The 16,732-nt window shown below is 38.5% G+C and overlaps 1 long non-coding RNA gene across 2 annotated transcripts in view; it reads left to right on the top strand.

The window, feature by feature from the left end:
- The first annotated feature begins 2,763 nt into the window (after positions 1–2,763).
- LOC118253608 (uncharacterized) overlaps positions 2,764–16,732 on the top strand; it is a 107,373-nt gene continuing 93,404 nt past the window's right edge. For both annotated transcript variants that reach the window (XR_004780472.2, XR_004780471.2), the window contains exon 1: positions 2,764–3,282. This is a non-coding gene — a long non-coding RNA (uncharacterized LOC118253608). The remainder of the gene's footprint in view (positions 3,283–16,732) is intronic.

The following is a 16,732-nucleotide window of genomic DNA, read 5'->3' as shown; positions in this document are numbered from 1 at the left end:
GAATGCAGTAGGAGGAATAGACAGAGTGTACCTCCAGTGCAGAGATATCCCGGGTAGGTTTTAGTCAGTCTTAATCAGCTCTGGAGTAAAACACCCCAAATTAGATGCAGACCTGCAATTATTTACTTGTGAGCCAGGGGCATGGCTCAGGTCCCTAAGCATAGGTGGAATACCCTAGTTATCCGTCTAGCCTCCAGCTGCTGCCCCAGAGGGGACTGGGTCTCTGGCCAGTCCTGTGCCTGCTGTATTTACCAGTCTGCAGGCAGATCTCAATGGCAAGGCATTGCAAAAGAGATGGGATGTGGTGCTTGGGCCACTGAATCAGTCCCCAGGTCTCCACTGACTCAAACAGCAGCTTCAAATCCTCACTTATATGTATACATTTATATGCAAATGCCTACACTGAAGTGGCTTCACCTTAAACTGAGCTGTATCTGCAGCCTGGCTCCAGGTGAGCTAACTTGGCTGGGCTGTTTGGGTAGCCAGTCATAGAGACTGACCTGTCTCATTACACTCAGTGATACACGTGCGTGCTTGGAAACATCTGTTTTCATCTTGTTCAGGATAATATTTGCCTTTCTTCCTTGCATTAAGCAGTTCCCTGCTGTGCAAACACTCCCCTCTGGAATCTGTATAACTTCTTGTAGGAAGAGGGGTGGGGAACTCTTCCAGTTTCAGAAAGGTTTCTTCATTTTTTCAAGGGAAATATTGTCTGTGTGAAGGAATTAAGCTAGGTTAGAAAGAACAGTAGTGGTTACAGATGTAAATATTTACCAACCATTTCCACGTATCCATGCTCTACCCACATTTGCTGCTGAAACTGGAGCCACTATCTCCTAGACAGCCTGTGCCACCTGCTCCCAGCCATGGCAGAGACTTTTCTGGTTTTGAGCATGTGTTCAAACAAGGTTGATAAGAAGGTTCAGAGTGACCTTTTCAAGTAAAGCCCATATCCCTGTTGTGAGGGAATCTGTGCTGAACTGGAGTTTGAAAGCAGAATCACGTAAAATTAGTAGGTTTGCTTGAAACATATGATTTGGTTTAAAGGCAAACTTAATTTGAAAGGCATTAGACTCCAACTTCATAAAATGCAGTTGTGATATTTCATATACCCTATTTGTTTGCTGTCTGATAATAATAATCAGGTGAGAAATAATTTGGGGCTACTAAACTTTCTTTTTCTTTAAGAGATTGTGGCCATTTTATTTCTGCTCTTTTCTATGTTGACAATTTCATTAAAAATATAAAAAAGCCTAACCTTCTGGGCAGTACTGTTGTTTTCTGTTTTTACTTTTCTCTGAACCAGGCTAGGTTTCAGATGGCATGAAAGCTAGGAAGTCCTGTGAGAGCCTTATATTCACTTCCAGACATGTAAGGAGTCAGGAGTTTATCTACTTCTGAAAGGTGGTAGGCAGGGAGTTGCCTAAGTCCTCTGCTCTAGTTGGAATCACAGAAGAGCTGAATTAGTAATTCCTTATAAGATGTAAATAACTGTGTTTTGGAAAGTAAATATTTGTCTCTGAGATAAAAAATGGTGGTTGTTTTTTTTCTATGTCTTATGAATTACAGCATCCCTGGAAGTTTCTTTCAGTCTGGGATGGTTTGTATGCTTTCTCTTGCACGCAGCTGCACATGGTGCCAAGCCCTGCCTCAGCCAGGGGAATTAAATCGAGTCTACCACTTCTACATAGTACATACTCCAGGCAAATTTCTAATTCTTACACGCTAGCAGAATTCAGATCTATCTGGGCTTCTGTTATGGATGAGAAATGCCAGCTAATAAATAAATAAATAAAAAATAAACTTATTGTTGCCCCCCAATGTCTCCCACATATTTTTAAATCAGGCTTTGTAATCCATCTTCACTGCACTCACCTAACCACTTTTACATTAGGAGTATTTGTACCCCACTTATTTTGATGTCTTATTATTTCTTACTCCTTTACTAGAAAACTATATAAAGACAACACAAATTTTGCTGCCGTCTTCAGTGGGGCAAGGTTTTTTCCCCTTTATACAGGATGATACAAGATGTCAGCTTTTATGACTAAACTACTTGGTTAGTATGAATGACTATGAATCAGCAGGGGGAACTGACAGTATGGTGTTAGGGGGACATGTTTCCTATTCTATAGAGCAATATTGCTCTGTATATGAAGTTTACCCTCAGGCATCTATCCATTTCTGAACTGGCTCCTAATCAATCACTTTAAGAACAGAAAATTGTTAGATTAACTCTGAATATTTGCCACTTTGCTAATTATCTGGTTGCAGCTCTTCACAGTTTTCAGAACAGAGCACAGATATAGACCCAACAAATACCTGGGATGAATAATGCATCGATCCAAACCCAAACATATGCTTTTGCTCATCACAGTTTCTCAATATTAAGTTTTTGGATTACATTGTATTTAAATCATTTTAAAGGAGGCTGGCCTAGTTGTGTATCCTACACAATGTTTAGTTTGAAGAATAAGGCTTCAAAATCCCTTTTTGAATTTGTCTAAAGTGTCAAATTTCTAGTAACTCACAAGTCTAAAGCATATTTTCTGTGTTGTTAATGAATGAACCCAAGGAGTTTGTGGTTTGCAGAAGCCTTGAAAAGTTCAAATATTCACCATATAATATCTGGTGACCAGTCATTTTTTCTCATTCATTCTTTTTAGTATGGGGAAAACACATACCGAACTTTAACCACCCACGTCAAAACCATGAGTCAAACCCCTCATAACATCCCTGCATCAGTGTAGAAAGGCTGTCCTCTGTACGTTTTCCAAGCTAACTGGCTGGGGTCTCAAGAGAGCAGAGCAGAGGGGGAAAATCACCTCTCTCGACCTGCTGGCCACGCTGCTTTTGATGCAGCCCAGGATACGGTTGGCTTTCTGGGCTACAAGTGCACATTGCTGTTTCACATAGAGCTTTTCATCCACCAGTACCCCCAAGCACTTCTCTGCAGGGCAATTCGCCATAATTTACCCTTTTGCCTAGAACAAAGCAAGGAAGCTGCAAATCTTCCTAGTCAGTGTATTACTGGGATGAAGGCGGGATTTGCTGTTAGCTGTTGCTATCAAGGGGTTGGACTGAGGGCCACGTTCCTGGAGAACATTAGATACTGAGTTCCTAAAATGGCCACCAGAACTCAGTCTGAATGGTGATGACCTCTGTACAGAGAATGGGGAGCAATGAAGAAGAGACCGACAAAAAACCTGCTGAGACAGCCGGTCCTGTGCCTGAGAAAAGTGCCCTTCTTCTCTGGGGACTCCTTGGACAAAACTGCTGAAAGTAAGTGGCTGTGCTCATTTTTATTCTAAAGAGAGCAAGGGGTCATGGCTGTATGATGCCACCAGAGGAAGTGTCTTTCCTCTTTCCTGGTGGTAAGCTCAGTGTCCGGTACAGTCATCTGTGACGTGATGGACAGAAGTTCTCTCCTCTCTGGTGGGAATTCAATGCCACATCTCCCATCTTTAAGAAAAACACCCACTAAATAGAGGGTATGCCAGTCTCTTCTGCAAAACCATTTTATTCCTCTCTTATAAAAACTCTCCATTATAATATCGGGATGCACCCAAACAAGACTCAGAGTAGGGTGTGTGCTCTGCTTAACTCTAGAGCTTGCTTCGTTTCACTATTCTCATGTTTCCAAAGGAGCAGCAGATAGTCATCTGTCTTTTGGAATGGCTTCTAGGGTTGTGATGAGTAAAGGGAGTAAAGAATGAAAGCTTGAACCTGTTAATGTCACTGTATAAAATAATTTTCTTTTTTCCATATCCTAGATGAATGTTCTCATTTCTGGGATTAAACTGGAGGGAATTTGTATAACATTTGCACCGTGCATCACAAAATAGGCATTTTTTTATTTTTTATTTTATTTTTTATTTTATTTTTTAGCTCAAATCTATCAAAGACAAAGAGAGAAGAACCCTGAATAACATAGGAAACGCCCTACTAGGTTTGACAGGGGAAGGTGTATCCCAGGGCTTGGACTGGGAGCCTGATCTCCAGTCCCCACTCTTCAGACTCCTGGCCATCCAGAATGTCTGTGGTAGGGATGTTAGAGGGTAGCCCTGCTTTTAGGGTTCATTTCTGGACCTGTTGTCCATGAATTTGTCTCAATTATTTGGGATCTGCTGATACTGTTTGCCTCCACCATCCCTTTTGCCAGCACCTTGCAGAAATTCACTACCAACCATGTTATGTGGGTTTCCCAAATTCAGGCTGGAGTTATGTATCTGCTTCAGCAGTGCCCTGTCCAGCTGTGACAAGTCACTGTACCTGTGAGCCCATGTGGGCATGGAGGCATTGGGTTCCTGGGGGCTTTGATTTCAGCAGGTGAAGTGTGGATGGAGAGTTGCTGTCTGTAAGGTGAGGTGACAGCTGTGGGATCATAGATGGGATGGCAAGTTTGCTTCTAGGAGTCTGATTTCCACCTTGGGATCTGACCTCAGTTTTTCTCTGTTCCCTTTACTCTCCAAGGGTGGTGCTGTGTTTCCAACTCTTCTTTCAACAGGGATGCAGTTAAAGACTCCAACCTTAGCCAGCGAGCAGAGCCTTGAGTTTTTCTAGTGTGGACCATCATGTGAGGGAGAAAGGAAAAGAAACAGTTGTAATCAATACATTGCTAATTAGGCCTTGCTCCTTCCTCAGCTTCATGCAGCTGTCTCATACTGCCCTTTGTGCTTACGGACAGTGGAAAGCAGAAGGGAAAATTTAACTTAAGCATTTGTTTAACTCAGTATTCCTTTCTTTTTGATGGAAACAGGATCAGCATGCAAATGCCATTCTGTATTTTATTTTCTGCTCTGACAGCATAGCTACACGAAAATATTATGACCTGCTGCTGCCAAATGCAACTGAATGAATTATTCTGAAGCACTCCTGAGCCCGTCTTTGTCAGTCTCCTATTTCAGTCCCTGTCATGCACTGTGCCTATCATTCATTATAGTTGATAGGCTGAGGGCAGAAAGGTGTCTCTTGTCTTGTTCTCCAGAGAATTTCATCTTGGCTGTCTCACCTTCAATCACTGCTAATAGCTTTGCTGGCACAAATTCAGAAAGGGGCTGTGAGGAGACTATGAAAATATTTCACAAGGCATTTTATATTTTAATAGCTAGTTAAAAAAAAAAAAAGAATTTGCTGGAGCAGACCAAAATGGAGATTGCTTAGAGAGATTTCTCTTACAAGCTTTTTAACTCATTTTTTATTTTTATTAATCTTTAAGCCTTTTGCATCCTTGTTACTTTTTCTCATGTGAATAGCTGTACTTCTTTCCGTAAAGACTGAGAGAAATAGGCTCCATTCCTGGCTCTATTGCAGGCTCTCTTTGGCAAGGAGGCCAAATCCTCCTGCAAAACTCTTGCAAGATAAGTCTTTTAGGCACACAGGATAGCAAACAGGTTGATGACTGTCATTCCTCCTGTCTCTATTAGTCTCAATTCTGGATGCCTGTGGCTTAGTAAGATTGTCTAAAATGTGGATCTGTACATACTTTTCACAGTGGTGTGTAAAATTTAAATCTGGATCAATGAGTCTTTTGTCAAATAGTTAGTTGTTAAAGGTGATCTTTAAGATGATATCAATGACTTAATGACCTCTATTTCATTATCTGTGGTGTTTTCTTACAAACTATTCAAAGCAAATTGGGTGTTATACATTGAAACATTTTTAAACTCATTGATTGAAGTGTTACCTTTTCATGCTTATTTTTTTCCCCTGGATTACAAGATTAGGATTCGTTTGGGAAGAAAATAGGGCATTTTTATGCTAGACTTGATGAAATCATTGTCTGCAACTGTCAAGACAAAAATGACTTGAAGACAGATCATCTTGTTATAGAAGACTTGCTTCAGCAGTCTGGAACTTACAACCAATTTAGTTATGTCAAGGCATTAAAGCTCCTTTTCAGTCAAGACAAGGTGTGAAGTAGTAAATTAGAAATCTTTTATCCAATTTTAATGATCACCAGTTTTTAATTAGTTGCAGAAATGAGCAGTAAAGAAATTATGTTAAACATTGTAGTTGAAGAGTTTAAAGATGAAAATATTCACATCATGACTAATGGAAGTGTCACCGACAGCTGTGTTCTGAGAGCACACTTGATGAGCTCTGGCTGTTCATGGGCATTTGGGACCTGGAGCTGGAGCAGCCCTAAGGTACCCCCTGACCTGCACAAGGTGTGTGAGCACAGGCTCCTCCATACCCTGTTTGTAACTCTGGTGCTGTGCCGTGCTGCTTGCTAATGCATAGCCATGCCCATATAGCAATATGTGCAGGCAGTCTGACTTGCTGCTCTCTGTGTCTCATCCCAGCACAGGGATGGGCTGCTGAGGTTTTACTTACACATGACTTGTACTGTTTCCTCAGCATTTTTTATGGTTTTCTTGCAAATAAAACAACGGGGAAAATGTGTAGAATGAAATTTACCTCTCATATATGAAACTCAAGAACTCTAGAATATAGATGTGATTATTTAAAAAGATGAAGAGTAATTAAGCTCCTTTTTAGGCCATAGCAGATAAATTAGCAAGTGTCTTTGGACAGTGTGGTATTTTTATATTTACTTCAAAAATACTATATCTATGAATACCTGTTTAGACAAAGATTTCAAGAAACTATGAAAATATGAGGCAGTTTGTATAAATAAATGCATTCTAACAAGAAGCAGAATAAAGACCTTTCCTTGCTTACACTGTGTCAGTAAGACTCCATCTCTGTTATGTCCAGCTGACAGAGAAAACAAACCCACTCTTTCATTAGCACAGGAAAATGTGGCTCGTGCCTGTATGCATAACAAAAAGTGGTGCTTGAGTCTATGTTTATCTGAACTTAGCAGTCATGAAATTGTTTTATCTTGTCACTTGAACTCATCTAAGAGAATATCAGTCGGAGTGAGATCAGCAGAGGTCACACTCTCTGGGAAGACCATCAGCTCCAGCATCTTCCACACCCCTCACCCCACATTTCTAATTTCACTAATGGTATTGTGACAATTCCAATGCTTGTGGACCTTGTAACTGAAACACTTTGCAGAGAGACAAATTCATGCTTTCAGGCATGGGCAATGCTGTTTCTATTCTGGCTCCATTGGAAGGGGCTCAAAATGAGTTATTCTTGTCTTTTTCCATTAAGCATTCCTCTGCTTAGTAGCATAAATGTAATTAAGATTGTGGACCTCATGACTCTTTTTAACTGGATTAGATCTCATGACTCACTTGGGCATTATCTGAAGAAAGTCTCCCTGTACAAAATGACTCAATCACTGAGATTGCTATCTGGCAACATGCCAAGATATTAGGACCCAGAGAGCTAGCACTTAATCTGATTCAGGCACATCTTTAATATTTTTTGAACATATGCCCAATCCTATTCCAAACATCTTCCCCTCCAAAAAAAAGAAGTTAAAAATTTATTTTAGGCACACTCTGTACTCTGAGATGTCTTACAATATTATTGATCCTTTTAAAGTAATTGCATTTAATTCTGAAACCTTTGCACAATTTCAGATGAAGAAATAGTACCTACAAGTCAGGACAAAGTTCAGGGCTGTGAGAAGGTCACTGAGCACTGGGAGCTGAGACTACTGGCAGTTTCCTTGGTTTAGTCATGCTCCTATTTATCCATTTATCCTCCCTCGATCTCGAGATTGAGTAAAAGAATTGGGTCAAGCTAAATATTCATTATTCTACCTCCACCACTGCATTCAGTAGTTAGTAATTAGGGAAACGTGATGGGAAACAACAACCTTTCTTGTAGTATGGTGTTCCAAATTCTGAGCATAGGTAGTACTGGGTCATCTTGGCTTGAACACTGTTTATATTTAAAGTACCCCAGTGGATTATTTTCCCTGAATTGATTCAACTGTTTCTGATTCCACTTTGAACTTATATGACATTCAAAATATACTTATGTTCTGTGTCAGAAGGCAACCATTTTCTTGTTTTGGAACTTCCTGTCTGAACATTTAATGAGTACTTCATAGTTCTTTTGTTGGAAAAATTGGAAAATATTTTTTTACTCTTCAGTTTTCCATGTTTTTTTGTGATGTTTTGGTTGTTCTGACCCTCTTTCTCCTCAGAAATCCATTTGAAGCATCACAGTATATATAGCTCATCTCTGAAGGGTGAACAGCTAACATGTCATTCAGGACTCTGAAGACCTGCATTGCTAACCTATAGCTGCTGCAGAAACCTTGGAATTGTCCAAAGGGAAGCTTGTCTTCCAGAGAGAGGAGAAAATAAACGTGGTAATGTTTGTTGGGACTATATTCCTAAAACAAGTAATTTATATCTGTCCTGAGATGATGTTTAAATGATAAAAAAAAAATATCTAATTTTCAAGCTTGCTGAGTTGACATTAAAAGCCAATGGAGTAAAGAGGAAATGCAGGTTCTTCTTGTAGGTGTCTAATATGACTTTGTTCAGATGTAGATATTCAGGCTTAGAAAAGCTGACCAAGAGTTTGACTGTGTTTTTCCTGTTAGAGTTATTGTCACAATTTATTCTTTCTCTGCTGATTTCCAGAGAGCTGATATTTCCTCCCTGTAAAAGGAAGAGGGAATCATTAATAATTAAATTATCACAATTAATTTTTTTCAAAATTGTTTCTATCAAGTGTAAAATTTCTTATGGCAATAAATGTTAAGCAGTGCCATTCTTTATGTTTGTTCTAGCCTGACAGAGGAGAACTCATCTTTAGTTATGATAAATCACCAAATGTCATACATTGTTAAAATTGGAACGGTGAACTTTCATTTGTCCAAAATAAAGTTGTGTGACATGACACAGAAGTTTACAGAAGTTCAGTGGATTAAAAAAGGTATAATAATACCTATTCAGTGATTATGCAAAACCCTTTTAATTGCCAAAAGAGTATTGCCATGCATTGGTGCTGAAATAGTGTCATAGCTTAGAAAAAAAATAAATATTTAGCAAAACTTTATAGAAAAGCTGTTTTTTGAGGGCTTAAAGTGAGGGACTTAACTTAGCCACCTGACATCAGAAATACAAGGATTCAGTTGTCCAACACTGTGTCATTTGTTTTTCCTTCATCAATCTACAAAATACTTTAGATAACTGTGTATAAGCAACCTAAACAGTCGAAATATTTGATTACTTTAAATGCAGCAGTCATTTGAACCCACTGAAAGATTGTGATAAGTGAGTAGTTTAAAAGATTACTAATACACTCATAATGCTTTTGCCCTCAAGCTATCCTTGAAACAAAACTAATTTGTTTACAACCCCTATTTTGACTTAAATGCTTTCCTTATAGGGCCCATAATAACAGCATTAATATGGACATTTTTAAGACAGTTTAGTTTTCTGTACGAATGTGGTTGATATCACGAGACCAGAATCTTGATTAACCAGGAGGCAACTGTGCATTGGAGCAGGAACCTTTCCATGGACTTTTGACGAAACTTTCTGCATTGTACCTCACCAAAGGTGTGGGAAGAGTGAAAGGTCAAAATCCTATTACTGTCTCTCAACAAATCATTATAGGAGGAGGAAAGGGAAGGCCAGACTTGTAGGAGGCCAGGTGAATATGCTGAATATGTACTCCAATGCTTGAAGACCCTCCAGAGTGCTGCATTCTTAATACAATACCCCATCCCTTACAGTTTATTCTTTGCTGCATAAGAAGGCATTAAAATAATTAACATTAATACTAAAACATGTAGAAAAAAATCAACCTTCTATTCAAATATGCATATATATGTTTGTGTGTACTAATATGTATATAAATATGCATATGCACATACATTTATGTATCTACACAAATACATATATAAACAAATATGGGCCATTTTTCATTTCTCAGTGGTAATACCAGACTTAGGTTACATATGTGATGAAGACTTCTCTTCTCTCTTGAGACAACTCTCCGTGATGCAGGAGGGGAGCATGACGAATACTGGACCTCCAGCTCTATCCTTGGGCCAGTCTTGGTGTAACAGAGCTTCCCATGGACTATGCTAAGTGATAGTGTAGCTGCACCATCTATCCTCTGGCTTTCCATCTGGCTGCCACTAAGCAATAAATAAATAAATAAATAGTACGCTCACAGGTAAGTGGAAGAAATAGGACAGAAGAAAAAAAAAAGTAAAGGAAAGAAAATATATCCTTCAATTACCAAATTACCAATACTGATTCCTTTAAAAAAAAAAAGTACAAAATAAAGTTCCCTTACAGTATCCCCCTCCTACATCTATTCTCTAATTCTGACCTCCTGAAACATTTATGAATCTTACCTTTTTTCTTACACGCAACATGTGTTCTTTGCTAGATAAAGTAGCATGATGCATCTTTAAAAGCTGAACTTTCCTTATCTGAACACCGTTCATTCAATCCAATAGCTACACCATTCCTACTTTATTAAATTACTTAAAGACACTGACAAAGCCCATAACTATGAATCATGATCTTAAGGAGCTCAGCTGTAATTTGTACAATGGCTTCCACTACATTAGTACAGAGAAAAGATAAAGTGAAAAGCTGCCTCTGTGTGCAAGCTAGATTGTGCACAGCAAAAAAGTCAATAAAAGCAACAGAAAGTCTGCTGCTATTCTTTAGCCATTTACTTACGGACTGAAGGGATTATTATCATCAAGTTAACCAGGTTCCAGAGCAGGCTTTGTTTTATACTGGGTTTTTCCTTTCAAGGAAGAACGTTATCACAGTAGAAGCAATAGTGTTCTTCTTCCCTTTAACATGTTTACAAATGTAACAGTAAATCCTTATGATTTATTTTGGATTCTTTATAAGAGCAATTCTGCTAAAAGAGAAAGTGAATACGTGTTTTCCAGTTATTGGTCAGCCAGAAAACACCTCTCCCTTTATGGGAACTTCAAGAGGTATTTTTCATCAAGGCATCCATATATTCTATCCTGTGGAAACAGAAAGCTAGAAATGTCATCATAATTGCTGGGGGGTTCATTTAAATCAGGAGATTTTTTTGAAACATGATGTAAGGCCTGTGACTGTGAAGTCATAGAATGATTCTGGTTAGAGGAGACCTCGAGAGGTCTCTAGGTCATCCTCCTTGCTCAAAACAGGATCAACGCTAAGTTCAGATAGGGTTGCTAAGAACTTTTACTAAGGTTGGGTCTCAGAGGCCGACTAAGCCAGTAACTCCACAAATTCACTGGGCAACCTGTTTCAATGCTAAATTTTCCTCATAATAAAACACTTTTTCCCCCCTCTTATATCCATTTGGATCCTCCCCTGTTTCTATTTGTGACTATTGTTTATTGCTCTCCTATTATTCATCTCAGTAAAGAGCCTGGCTCTACCTTTTCAGTTATCTTCTCTTAGCTACTGGAAGGTTGCTGTTAGGTTTCCCCCCAAATTTCTCTTCTTCAGCCAAGGTAGTCATGGGGTTAAAATGCATTTGCATTTGAGACATAAAACACATTTGTGACTCAAGTCCAAAACCAAATTGTTTGTTTATTTGTTTCATTGCCATCTTTCTAAACAAACATCAGTAAAATGAAATGTCATTTTGCTGGAATAAAATGTAACATGGAAAGTCAAAGCAACATTATTGCAAAAAAAAAAAATCAATTTCTTTATATAAACAAGTTCTGGAGAATGACTTGATAAGCAATGCTAATTTGAGGCATAAACATGCAGATACTTTGTTTCTAGTAAAAATTGTGTTGCTTTTTTTTTTTTAATAAAAGTAATCTTATTCTATGCATATCTGGATGCAGAACTACTAACTGAAACAGAAATCAAACATTATTAAATTTGCATTGGCATAAGTGGGAATTTGTCTTTTTTTAGACAAATATCTTTCATGACAAAGGTACACACTTCCATAATCACCACATTTGCTAGGTTGTTTCATGTATACAGACCACCTTCAGACTCAACAGCTGGGGTTCCCTCCTGCCAATTTTAGATGCATAACATTTATTTAACTTCTTCACTACCTGAGGCAGCTCCAAGTACTGTAAATAGAAAGAAACAAACATCTTCAGAGAAAACTTCTTTTCATATAAGGTAACAGAAGTATGTGTGATAAGCCACCATTTCCTGGTGCCTCTTTCTCTTTGCTCAAAGTATAAGGAACGGAAGATGACTGACTTAGACTTATGTAACTAAGATTTAGGAGAGATAAATCATATCTCTTGGACATCAGAAGTTTACATCAGGCAAATGTCTACGTTACACTGCTCTCCTCCTCTAAATCGGTTATTATAGCACCTATTACAGCACCTATTCTGGAAGAGCGGTCAGTCACTTCCAAAGGAAGTCCCCTATTGACTGCTTAGCAGAACTTTTAAACTTTAATGTTCATCTCTTCTCCTTGTTTCCCTATTAAAAGTCCAGTCTACAAGACCGTCTATTGCTGCAACATTTATAGCCTTCTGCAGAACTATGTGCTTTTGTGTGTGATGTCACAGCATAGATGGAACAATTCAGTTCTTGACCATTGTGAGAGACTTAATGCCTAGTGTTATATTGGCTCCTACTAGAAAGGAAAAGGTTTTATTGCATTTTCTTATCAGAATGTCTCATCATCCATTAGTGCCGGTTGTGGACTTGCACTATGCATTTCTGGAGGATAATGCTCGATGGTGAGAAACTTTGCTATTAGAAGGAATCAAAGAAAACGTTGAGTTGTAAAGGACTTCTGGAAGTCAGCTAATCCAGCCTCCTGCTGGGCACTGTGCAGCCCTGTGAAAAGCATGAGATGTCTCTGAGATGGGTCCTTGCTTTGAAGCTTCTGTTTTTTTCTGTTGACTGTGAAACAAGAGGAGATAAGATGTAAATATTCATGCTCCATACATACACTGATTAGAAGAATCTTGTCTCCTCAGCCCGGTCTTTGCTCCCCTCCATGGTAGCTACAGCAGTTCCTTTAATCTGGAAAGCTTTGTAACTGTTGACCCATTAAAGTAGTGGATTGAGGAGCAGAGTAGAAAGGCAGAACATTTTCTTACACCATTGCTATCGACAGCATTTCATTATTATCATGTCAAGGTCTTGTGAAAGCGGATCTCTACCTATAATGTTGTCTTCAGATAACTTGAAAACTCACTGTGACTTGTTTAGACTGTACTTGAAGGGTAAGCAGTGTGTTCAGCTGATGTAAGTGTAGTCTACTGATGCAGACAACGCCGTGAATAGTGTACAATGTATCAGCAAGTGGTGGGAAAGTACATCTAAATAACTTAGCCTGAATCTGAAAATTGTGTGCTAAATGGGCCACTGGTTGTTTGTGGTATGGCAATTCTTATTTTTGTACCATAAGAAATATGGAATATTAGGAGGTTGAATTTACTTAATTTAGCACTGAATTGTCACTTTGTTAAAAATTCCCAAATACCCGTGCATTGTCTGCCTCTATACACCCACACGTGTATTAATATTGCTTATTAAAAGGCTTCCACAACAACAAATATATATATATATATACACATATATATATACAAATATATATATACATACACACATACACACACACACACGCAATTTGATAGACCTTCAGGAGACAGTTTGTGCCATTTCTCATTGAATTACAGGTCAGTATAAATTTACTTTTTCCATTTGTAACATCAAGACACTAGCTCAAAGTCACATGCAGGTTCAGAAGGATATTCTGTGCATGTGGATACTGTTGTAGCACAGAAGCTATAAGGGAACTTGGTTTATGGTAAATTACATTAGAAAATAAGATTAATTTATTTGATTGCATTTGCCATTATAGGGCAAGCATGAGCAATTTAAAGGATTACACTGGAGCTGAGCAGAAATGTGAGATGTCCATTTAGTGCTCTCAAAGTTTGATTATTTTGATAAGACAGCGTTTGTGCCAAATGAACATTAGAGTAGCCTTCCAATTGCTCTTCAGCTGTACACTGCTACTTCATTAGGGTGACTTTGAATGCAGAGTTGTATCATTTCCCTGACTCTTCTTTGTTACTCTACATTATTCCATAAAGAATCAAATCTTGCATTTCTTGCTTATTCTTCCCCTACACAAAATTCCTGTGGACATCTAAACCAGATATGGTTTTCATTCACAACAGATTTTGGGGAATATGTCCATGGAGTATTCAAGTGAATGACCAACAAGGCCAAATTAAAGGATGCAATGGACCTATATTTATGCATTTTGGATTGGCCTCTGCGTATTACAGCCTAGACAATACTACTTTACAAGACTCTGCTTCTGCAACCCAGAGAGAAAAGTAAGTATAGCTGCTCTTTCAGACACTCTACAGCACTTCTGGTTGTCTGCAGACTGTCTGACATTGCAGGTGCAATGAGCGCTGTGACTGTAGCAGGATTCTGAGCACACAAGAAGGCATTTAAGCATTTCTCTTATGTCTACCAGGCATGGCTCTATTGTGAGTCATATCCTGAAGTTTTATATTATCAGAAATATGCCATTGTGCTTAAGAGCCACTCATAAAAGTATCTGCAGTTTTCTGTGAGCACATGAAACATGCAGTAATGTGCTATACAGTTTGAAGGGTAACTTTTTCTTTCTCTTAAAAACAAAACAAAACAAAACAATCAGTACTGTATTCAATGCTTAAGCATTAAATAGGAAGAGAAGGAGGAAAGTGGCCACAGAGTTGTAATCCATCACCTCTTTGTAAGCAGTTCTGAAGTGATTGTACAGAACATCTCAGACCATGAGGATGTAATTAGGAAAGATCACAGTTTAATGAGCACTTCTCTCTGGGAAGGTTTGGTAAGACAATCATGGTAGTGTCCATTTTGTTCTCTGCTTGGCTAAGAAAAAAACTGGGATCATCATCGTCTTTTTCACCTAAATGTGAGTTTCACTGAGACTGAACATTTCCTGCACCTCTTTAATAGTATAATGCATTTTACTGCATTGAATGCTGTCCTATACGGACCTCACGAGAAAATGTAATGTCCAGAGCTCTCATAGTGCCCCTGAGCAATTGGTGACTTCTTCAGGTGTTTCCACCTTTGGGTAAGGGAGGAGTGATAGTCTGTGCTTAAACATTCAAATCAGTGCAGTCATATCTCTTGTCTACCTGCACATATGTTGGTCTGCCACAACTCCTTAAAAATAGCTGCTGTTTTCTCCCCTGACATGGAAGCCAGAGCTACCTTAGTGATGTGTTATTATGAGGCAGCACAACAGCTATGTTCATCACAGTTGCTGTTTTATTTGGTGATACTTTAGGCTTGGGTGATACAAAGTACACTTGAGAAAGGTTATGAGGAAACCACTTGGAAAGTGGTAATGCACTATGGAAAGTAAACAATATACTTGACTTTTCTAATTATGCTAAATTCTTGTCCGTCCTTCCTTCCTTCCTTCCTTCCTTCCTTTTTTTTTTTTTTTTAAGTCTATTCTCTTCTTAGTATGCCACCCCTGAGTTATTTTTCTGCTTTCAGAGAATGAATTTCAAGGAGAGAACCTCATCCATCTTCTCCTGAATCTGTCACAATGCTGTAGATGGCTGCGCTACTTGGTGTTTATAGGGCCAGATTGAACTATTGATTTTTTACATGGAACTCCCCATTGCCCTGAAGAAATCATACTAAGAAAAAGCAAATGGCATAATATATGGTCCTTAAAGATGAGCAAGACCTGATTTATCCGGCATTTTGTTTTGTTTTCCAGTCTCTGATTGTAGCAATTATTTGTTAGCATGCACCACTTTCTTTATTTTGCTTTCAACCTTTTCATAGTAAAGTAGTTGAGAGAAGATTGTTTTAGTTTTATAGTATTTAGAGAATTGGTTATTGCTGTTCTCATCTATCATTAATGAATGGAAATTCTACTTAATGAACTTTTTTTCAATGTCAGTTCAAATCGTTGACAATTACAATTACTATGGCACCTCTGAGAAAGAAACTCATGCTATAACCTAAGCCATTTTGGAGAGAGATAATAAAAAGCTGTTCCCATATTTCTGTGCAAAAATGAGGCAAGGTGCTCTGAATCACTGGTGGTTTTACTTAAGGAAGGAAGATGAAGTTGGCTGACTGAGTACTTTGCTTGAAGTATAAGTAGGGTTCCCACAGTTCACACTGTGATTTGTAAAAAATGAACTCTAGAAGAAAAGGAAGGACATGTACCAAGGGCAAGACTCATAGAAAAAAAAATATTTTATGATTTATCCCTTAGTGGCATTGAACATCTGCTGAGCTTTCTTTTGTCCCTCTCCCCTTCCCCCATTTCTCTTTTTAAAAGCCCATGAGACAAGCAGATTGCTTGCTTTACAAACTTGGAATCTGTTTTCTCTCTTCAGGAGAGAAATGTGTTTCGGCATCAGCATGTCATCACTATGATGTTTGCTGCAGGTTATCCTGTTACTTCAAAGATAACCCAGCACACTGTAGCTAACCTTGAATTTGCCTGAACATTTCCTGCTTTAGACTCATGAAAGTCTCATCAGGAACTCTGCCTAGGACCAGACATATTAAAAGTGTACTGCTTGAACAAACAATTTTGAAATTAAGTTAATGCTTTATAAGCATGCTTTTGGAAGTATACAATAAAAAGTAAGAGCTTTCAAGGACCTCATCTTGTATCCAATGCACTGTCTAGAGGATTTCCATCGTTTTTAAAGAAGGTGGAATTGAGCTTCACCCTTGAAATTGTCATTCTTTCCTTTAGTCAAGGAAGAAGAAATATTATAGATTGTGAAGATAACAAACTATTTCTGAAACAGGGACTGTTGTAGAGTTGTTATGCATGAGGTGAAAGGATGTGGTGGTTTTACTCAGGTGGGTGGCCG

This window comes from Cygnus atratus, chromosome 1 (assembly GCF_013377495.2).
Source record: "Cygnus atratus isolate AKBS03 ecotype Queensland, Australia chromosome 1, CAtr_DNAZoo_HiC_assembly, whole genome shotgun sequence".
NCBI lineage: Eukaryota > Metazoa > Chordata > Aves > Anseriformes > Anatidae > Cygnus > Cygnus atratus.
The sequence above is the reverse complement of the archived record's forward strand: the minus strand, read 5'-3'. Positions and strand labels throughout refer to the sequence as shown.